Here is a 7,371-nt window from a genome sequence, read left to right on the forward strand (position 1 = left end):
ATTATTTTTACTTGGCAAGGTATTCTAATCTCATTTCGACAAAAATTGCCTAGAAGAATGTAGATTTGCTATACTTGTATACAGTTGTATACCTTGTATTGGAGCTAACAAAAATGTATTTATTTTGGATCAAAAAATATTTAGTCTTTCTGGCATTGTGGCTTTCTTATAGTTTCTTGAGTTAGTTTAAAAATACTTGAACTGAAAGTTAGGGTATACATATGTTTAATTACATATACATTATCTAATTGCATATATATTGCATAAACATAGAAAACAAAAAGGATATATATTAACATTTGGGGAATGGGTAGGGAGACAGTGTGACAGTTATTTTTTAACGTATACATTTGTGTTTGAATTTTTACAATAAATGTATATTAATTGAGTACTTTCAAGTTTCGTTTTTGCAATGTTCTCCTCACTCAGCCCCCTAAATGCAGGGGGAAAAATGCAATGAAAGGAATAAAGATAAGAGAATGTAGTATATAAATAATTTTGTGTGTTTTGCCTTTATTTGTCAAAAGAAACATACATGAGCATTTTTTATGCTTTCAAAAATCTGACTCATCTTTTTTCTGTTACTGTTTCTATTTTTATGCAATACAAATAATCATTATATCTATTTCCCAAATGAGATTTCGGCAAAGGTTTTGTTTTGCTCTGCTAATGTTTTGATGTTTATATGGAAATTTTTATTAGTCCAGTTTTGAACTGGAACTTATTTTGTAGAAGGTTTCTTGCCCTGAAATCTTAATGACATAGGCTAATCTGCCTAATTGGAATAGTTTACATAGTCAAGAGTTTGTTTGTCATGTGGTTTGTAAAGCAAGGAAAAATAGAGCTGAGATATTTTTTTTCTAACTCCACTGGATTACTATGTTTTTTATGTTGATACAACTTGAATTGTGGTGGTAATATTTTTTTCATTATTGTTAAAAAATTCAAGTAATTCGAGTGACAGTTGAACAAAACAATGGGGATACATTCAATAAAGGAGAGCCCTGAAGCTTACTATACTTTATGCACCTTTTAACAAGATGAAAGTAACATTTTAAAGTCTCAGGCAGTCAGAAAAACAGTTGGAGGTGTGTCGTTACCACATCACCTCAGCTTTTTTCAGTCAAGAGCTATTTCAGATCTCTTTGCGGTATGTTTGGCAATACACTTAAAAGATTACTACTTAAGCTACTAATAACCTGGCTTCAAGCAATTGTCTGTCTGTCCATCCAGCTGCCTATTCTTTCTTCAGTTTTCAAAAACCCCAAAATGAACAGCATGAAACACAACAACAACACAAAAGGAAGAAACCATAATCCTGCTCTGAGTTTCTCCCCAGCTTTCAGACAGCCGTGATATTACTAGAAGGCTAATGTACTCTGGACTCATTTTTAAGCTTTTTCAGGGAGTAGAGTGCGATGGGGGTAGAAGACAGAAGGTGATGTAGAGTGGAATAATTTTGAAATTTCCATGACCTCTTTTGTGTTTTAATCTCTCCCTTTCACTATTTTAATTTAGATTAGGAAAGACAAATCTCTTTAGAGTTTTGAAGTTTTGTTTTTGAGGGATTCACTTGATGGAACATTGCTCTCATGAGTCCAGCTAAAGACAAAACTAATTTGGGGTGTTTTGAGGACAGAGGCAATTTACAAAGTAATCTTGTTGCCTTTGACTCACTGCTAAGGTCCATATTTTATTTATCTCATATTTCTGGGGACTCATATATATAATATAGTTGACATTTACTTAAAAATAATTTGCTTTTAAAAAGAAGTGGAGCATTCATTTAAATTATAAAGCCAGAAAATACGAACAAGTAATAGGTTGTTCAATTCTGTCATATTTGAATTTTGTACACTTTCATAGGCAGTAAAAAATATTTTTCACTTTTCCTGTTAATACTAATATTAACAATTATTGAATAAATCAATGCCCTAGAATTCGTTCATGAATGGTAAAATATATTGATATTTAATAAAGTTTTCTCATGATTTTGTGGCATTTTAATTTTATTGCTCTGAAATAACTGACTATACACTACATATCCTGTATATACAATCCTATATATATATATATATATATATATATATATATGTGTGTGTGTGTGTGTGTGTATGATATATACTATATATGTGTGCACACATATATATATAGTGTTAATATACATTATTTCTTAACTATATTTTATTTTTATGTTTTTTCTTTTTTTTATTTTACTTAAATCCAAGTTAGTTAACATATAATGTAATAATGATTTCAGGAGTAGAATTTAGTGATTCATCACTTAGATATAAAACTCAGTGCTGATCCCAACAAGTGCCCTCCTTAATGCCCATCACCCATTTAGCCCATTCCCCCATGCAACACCCCTCCAGCAATCCTCAGTTTGTTCTCTATATTTAAGAGTCTCCGAATGGTTTGCCTACCTCTCTGTTTTTATCTTATTTTTCCTTCCCTTCCCCTATATTCATCTGTTTTGTTTGTTAAATTCCACATGTGAGTGAAATCATATATTTATCTTTCTCTGACTGACTTATTTCGGTTAGCATAATATGCTCAGGTTTTATCTATGTTGTTGCAAATGGCAATCTTTTTGATTGCCGAGTAATATTTAATTGCACATACATACCACAGCTTCTTTATCCATTCATCAGTCAGTGGCCTTTTGGGGTCTTTCCCATGTATATTACTAATGGTTGTAAACATTATATTTTAACCTTTTTAAATGTTAAGCATATGAGACTGGTTCTTCCTATTTTTTTTTCTCATTTCTATTTCAAAGATTTCTATTTCTATTTCTATTTCTCATTTTCTCATTTCAAAGACAGAAGAGATACTCAGTTATGTTTGATAACTTGATTGATAAATTGAACTTTCATTTCCAGTGATCTCTGTGGTCTAGAGAAAGTCAAGTTTCCTCTTCGTCAAATGAAGCCAGGTCTACAGCATTCCTAAGATTCTTTATTATTCTTAGATTCTCTGTGATTAGCCCCAAAGTAAATATTCAAGTTAGTCTAAACCAGTTTCTTGAAAGTATATAAATGGAATATTTAAGTAGATAAAAATGAGGTGTTTAAGGTTTCTGGAATATGACCTGAAGACCAGTGGAAGGCCGCTGGAATATGACCAGTGAAGACCATGGAAAAGACACTGTACTATAGAAAAGGACTGTGCAGTGTAGTTTTTTGCACTTGGTCACTGACCCATTGTCCCCTGGTGGGTATTCCCTTCCAAGGTGGCTCTTTTTTCTCCTGCTCTTCTCTGGCTTGTGGAAATTACTCATTTCCTAGCTCCTCTCGGGTTTGCAATCTCTGAGAGTGAGAACATCTTTCTCTGCCACATACCTGGCCATTCCCTGCGCTGCTTCACTGTGGATCCATTCTTTGTAGAGAATCTGTGGATGTGATATGTCCAGGTTTTGTAGAGCTGGAAGTTTATAATAATAAAAGTCTACAGGGACTTCTTTTGCAAAAATAACACAAAATTAGGTACAAAAAGAAACTTTTATAATGAGCAAAAGCCTAACAAATTTTAAAATTTCAAAAACTGGAAAAAATGTCAAACACCACAAAATCTAGAAAAATAGCATGATTATTTTACTCGACTGCCACACAATGATAGCTTTTCTCAACACACTTGGCAGCATTTTTTTTTTTTTGCTTCTTCATATGATAAAGCAATATTGTAATATCAGTTTCTATAAAGAAAATGAAAAGATAATTATGTCTTTTCTTTGGCATAGTGCATCAAATTTTTTTATTATTGACAGTTTAGAAAAGTTTCTTTCTACTCACGTCTTCTTATTGGTAATCTTAAGTAAATGTTTAAGGTTGTTGTTAGACTTGAGAAATCCTCTATCAAATTTCTTTCATGAGTAAGATGTGTGAAATTGTCTTGTCCAGTGACCAATCTTAAATCTCTTTAATTTGATGACATTCTTTACCCATATTGCTAAGGGCCCTTCAGAGGGCATTGGGAGGATATCATGCAGTTAAGGGGCCCTAAGTTTAAACATCATTTCTGCATGGTAGCTCCACATCTGGTGATAGTGTTGGCAAAGAAAAGACTTTGGCGTTAGATCCATGCTCAAACTTCACTTTCATTACATTTTAGCTGTATAACTTTAAGGGATTCATTTAACTTCTCTGGGCTTCATCTTCCTCAATTCTAAGTTGGGAATATTAATGTATCAACCTCAGTAGATTGTTTTGAGCATTAAAATAAGAGTATGCTTCTTGAAACTGTTGTTTCTGTCCTTCACTTTCCCTTTCACAATATTTCCTAATCAGAATTTTAATGAGGCCATTTGCAACCAGGTCTTCATGCCAAAATTGGACATTTTTTTATCATTATGTCTAGCTATTTGTGAAAGATATTTGGCAACAAAATTGGGACATTTGTGAAGATAAAATACAAATGCTTTGAGAACCTAATATGTGCCAACTACTTTCTCATGTATTATTTTGGCTTACATGTCTTGGGCTTTCTTATCAACTCAGCCACATATCTGCACACAGAGAGAGTCACTCTCTCACATGACCCTATCTCATTTTCTTATTACCACCAGAGTTTAACAGTATCTAAACCTAATTATAAGGGCGCCTGGGTGGCTCAGTCAGTTGGTTAAGTGTCCGACTTCGGCTCAGGTCATGATCTCGTGGTTCCTGAGTTCAAGCCCTGCATCGGGCTCTGTGCTGACAGCTCCGAGCCTGGAGCCTGCTTCAGACTCTGTGTCTCCCTCTCTCTCTCTCTGCCCCTCCCCCGCTCATGCTCTGTCTCTCTCTCTCTGTCAAAAGTAAATAAACATGAAAAAAATTAAACCTAATTATTTTTTTAATTTAATTTTTAATTTTTTTAAAATTTACATCCAAATTAGTTAGCATATAGTGCAACAACGATTTCAGGAGTAGATTTCTTAGTGCCCGTTACCCATTTAGCCCATCCCCCTCCCACACCCCCTCCCATAACCCTCAGTTTGTTCTCCATATTTATGAGTCTCTTCTGTTTTGTCCTCCTCCCTGTTTTTATATTATTTTTGTTTCCCTTCCCTTATGTTCATCTGTTTTGTCTCTTAAAGTCCTTATATGAGTGAAGTCATATGATTTTTGTCTTTCTCTGACTAATTTCACTTGCCTAATACCCTCCAGTTCCATCCGTGTAGTTGCAAATGGCAAGATTTCATTCTTTTTGATTGCCGAGTATTACTCCATTGTATATATATACCACATCTTCTTTATCCATTCATCCATCAATGGACATTTGGGCTTTTTCTCTACTTTAGCTATTGTTGTTAGTGCTGCTATAAACATGGGGGTGCATGTGTCCCTTCAAAACAGCACACCTGTATCCCATGGATAAATGCCTAGTAGTGCAATTGCTGGGTCTTAGGGTAGTTATATTTTTAGTTTTTTGAGGAACCTCCATACTGTTTTCCAGAGTGGCTGCACCAGCTTGCATTCCCAAAAATAAACCTATTTATTAATGAATAAATGAATGAATGGTCTCATATAATCCTACAACAGCTCAGAGAGAGAGGCTGACCTTACTTTTAGAAGTAAGGCCTCTGAGAGGTAAATCCACTTGTCTCTAGCAACACAGCTCATAAGGCCCCATCAAACCAAAGTCTTTCTAAATTCCCCCCTACATTTTATTATACTTGCATTCTTTACAGATTTTGAGGCTCTTCAAGTCATTCCTTGCAGATAGATTCTTAATCCATACACTTTGGATTGGTCCTCCTGAAATACTTTTTAATCTTTAAGCTTCTCTGTTTGATACATTTCATTCATTACTAATCAATTATATTTTAAAGATGTAGTAAGGTCTTTTTAAAAAATTATCTCAATAATTTTTATCACTAAACCTTTTACTCAAACACCTCTTTGCACATATTGTCTGTAAGTTTATTAATTTGTGACTCTCTGTTAATGATTAAAGAATGGGTATTTTTGTTATATGAATAGCTATTAATGTAAGAGTTACAATTATACAATTCATGGATTGCTACTTTTTATAAAAGTATAATGCACATTGCAATTATAGTGAATGTAAATTTGCTTTGATAATTTACAACATCTCTTCGGTTCTCTTGTACCAAAGAATATTCATGATGAACATCAAATGTTATTGTTCCTCAGACATAGAAGGTATAGGAGATAAAGCTGTCAGAAACTAAGATTGAGTTTATGAACTAATCTGGATTAAAAAAAGTCATTCATGTTAGCTTGTTTATTTATTTTTATTTCTAGTTTTTTTTTTTAACATTTATTTATTTTTGAGAGACAGAGAGAGATAGAGCACGAGCAGGGGAGGGGCAGAGAGAGAGGGAGACACAGAATCTGAGGCAGGCTCCAGGCTCGGAGCTGTCAGCACAGAGCCCGATGTGGGGCTTGAACCTACAAGGAACGCACGAGGAACCCACGAACCGCGAGATTATGACCTGAGTCGAAGTCAAATGCTTAACTGACCGAGCCACCCAGGCACCCCACTTGTTTATTTTTCATTTACCTTCTTGTCCATCAGAAAGAGAGAATGATACAATTGTATTTTTATATATCCCTTTGGATTTTGGAAAAACTTGAATCACATCATTTCTACACTAACTCCCTAATATCTTATAATTCCAGTTTCGCTGACAGTGTGCCCAACCTTATGTTTATCTATGCCCTCTACTCTAAACTGAAAACTCCATATTCAGCTGTATACACTACAAATCAATGTCAATGTTTCTTAAGTATTTCAAATTTAAACTGAACTCCTGATTTCTCACCTCCACTCCCCCACACCTAATCCCCTAGTGATTTTTCCTGTTTCTGTAAATGACAGCTCTGTCTTTTCAGTTGCTCGGACCCCAAGTCATCTTTTTTTTTTTTCTTTCTTTCCTAGCCCAAATCCAGTCTACTACATATCTTGTTCCACCACTTCTGACCACTGCCCCCATTACCATACAAGTTCTTGTAGCCACCATCTTGTGCTGAGATTATTGCAATAGTCTTTCCTTTTAAAAGTAAATCAGGTTGGGACGCCTGGGTGGCTCAGTTGGTTGAGCGTCTGACTTTGGCTTAGGTCGTGGTCTTGCGGGTCGGTGAGTTCGAGCCCCACGTCATCAGGCTCTGTGCTAACAGCTCAGAGCCTGGAACTTGCTTCAGGTTTCGTGTCTCCCTCTCTCTCTGCCCCTCCCCCATACTCATACTCTGTCATTCTCTCTCTGTCAAAAATAAATAAACATTAAAAAAAATTTAAAAAAAAAGGAAATCAGGTCATACCACCATGGTCAAAATGCTCTTGTGGTTCTCCAGAAGTTCTCTCCATCTCTTACTCTGTTCCAACAATGCTGGCTCCTTGGAGTTCCTTTCTTCTCCTAAGCACACT

This window comes from Acinonyx jubatus, chromosome B1, assembly GCF_027475565.1.
Source record: "Acinonyx jubatus isolate Ajub_Pintada_27869175 chromosome B1, VMU_Ajub_asm_v1.0, whole genome shotgun sequence".
Lineage (NCBI taxonomy): Eukaryota > Metazoa > Chordata > Mammalia > Carnivora > Felidae > Acinonyx > Acinonyx jubatus.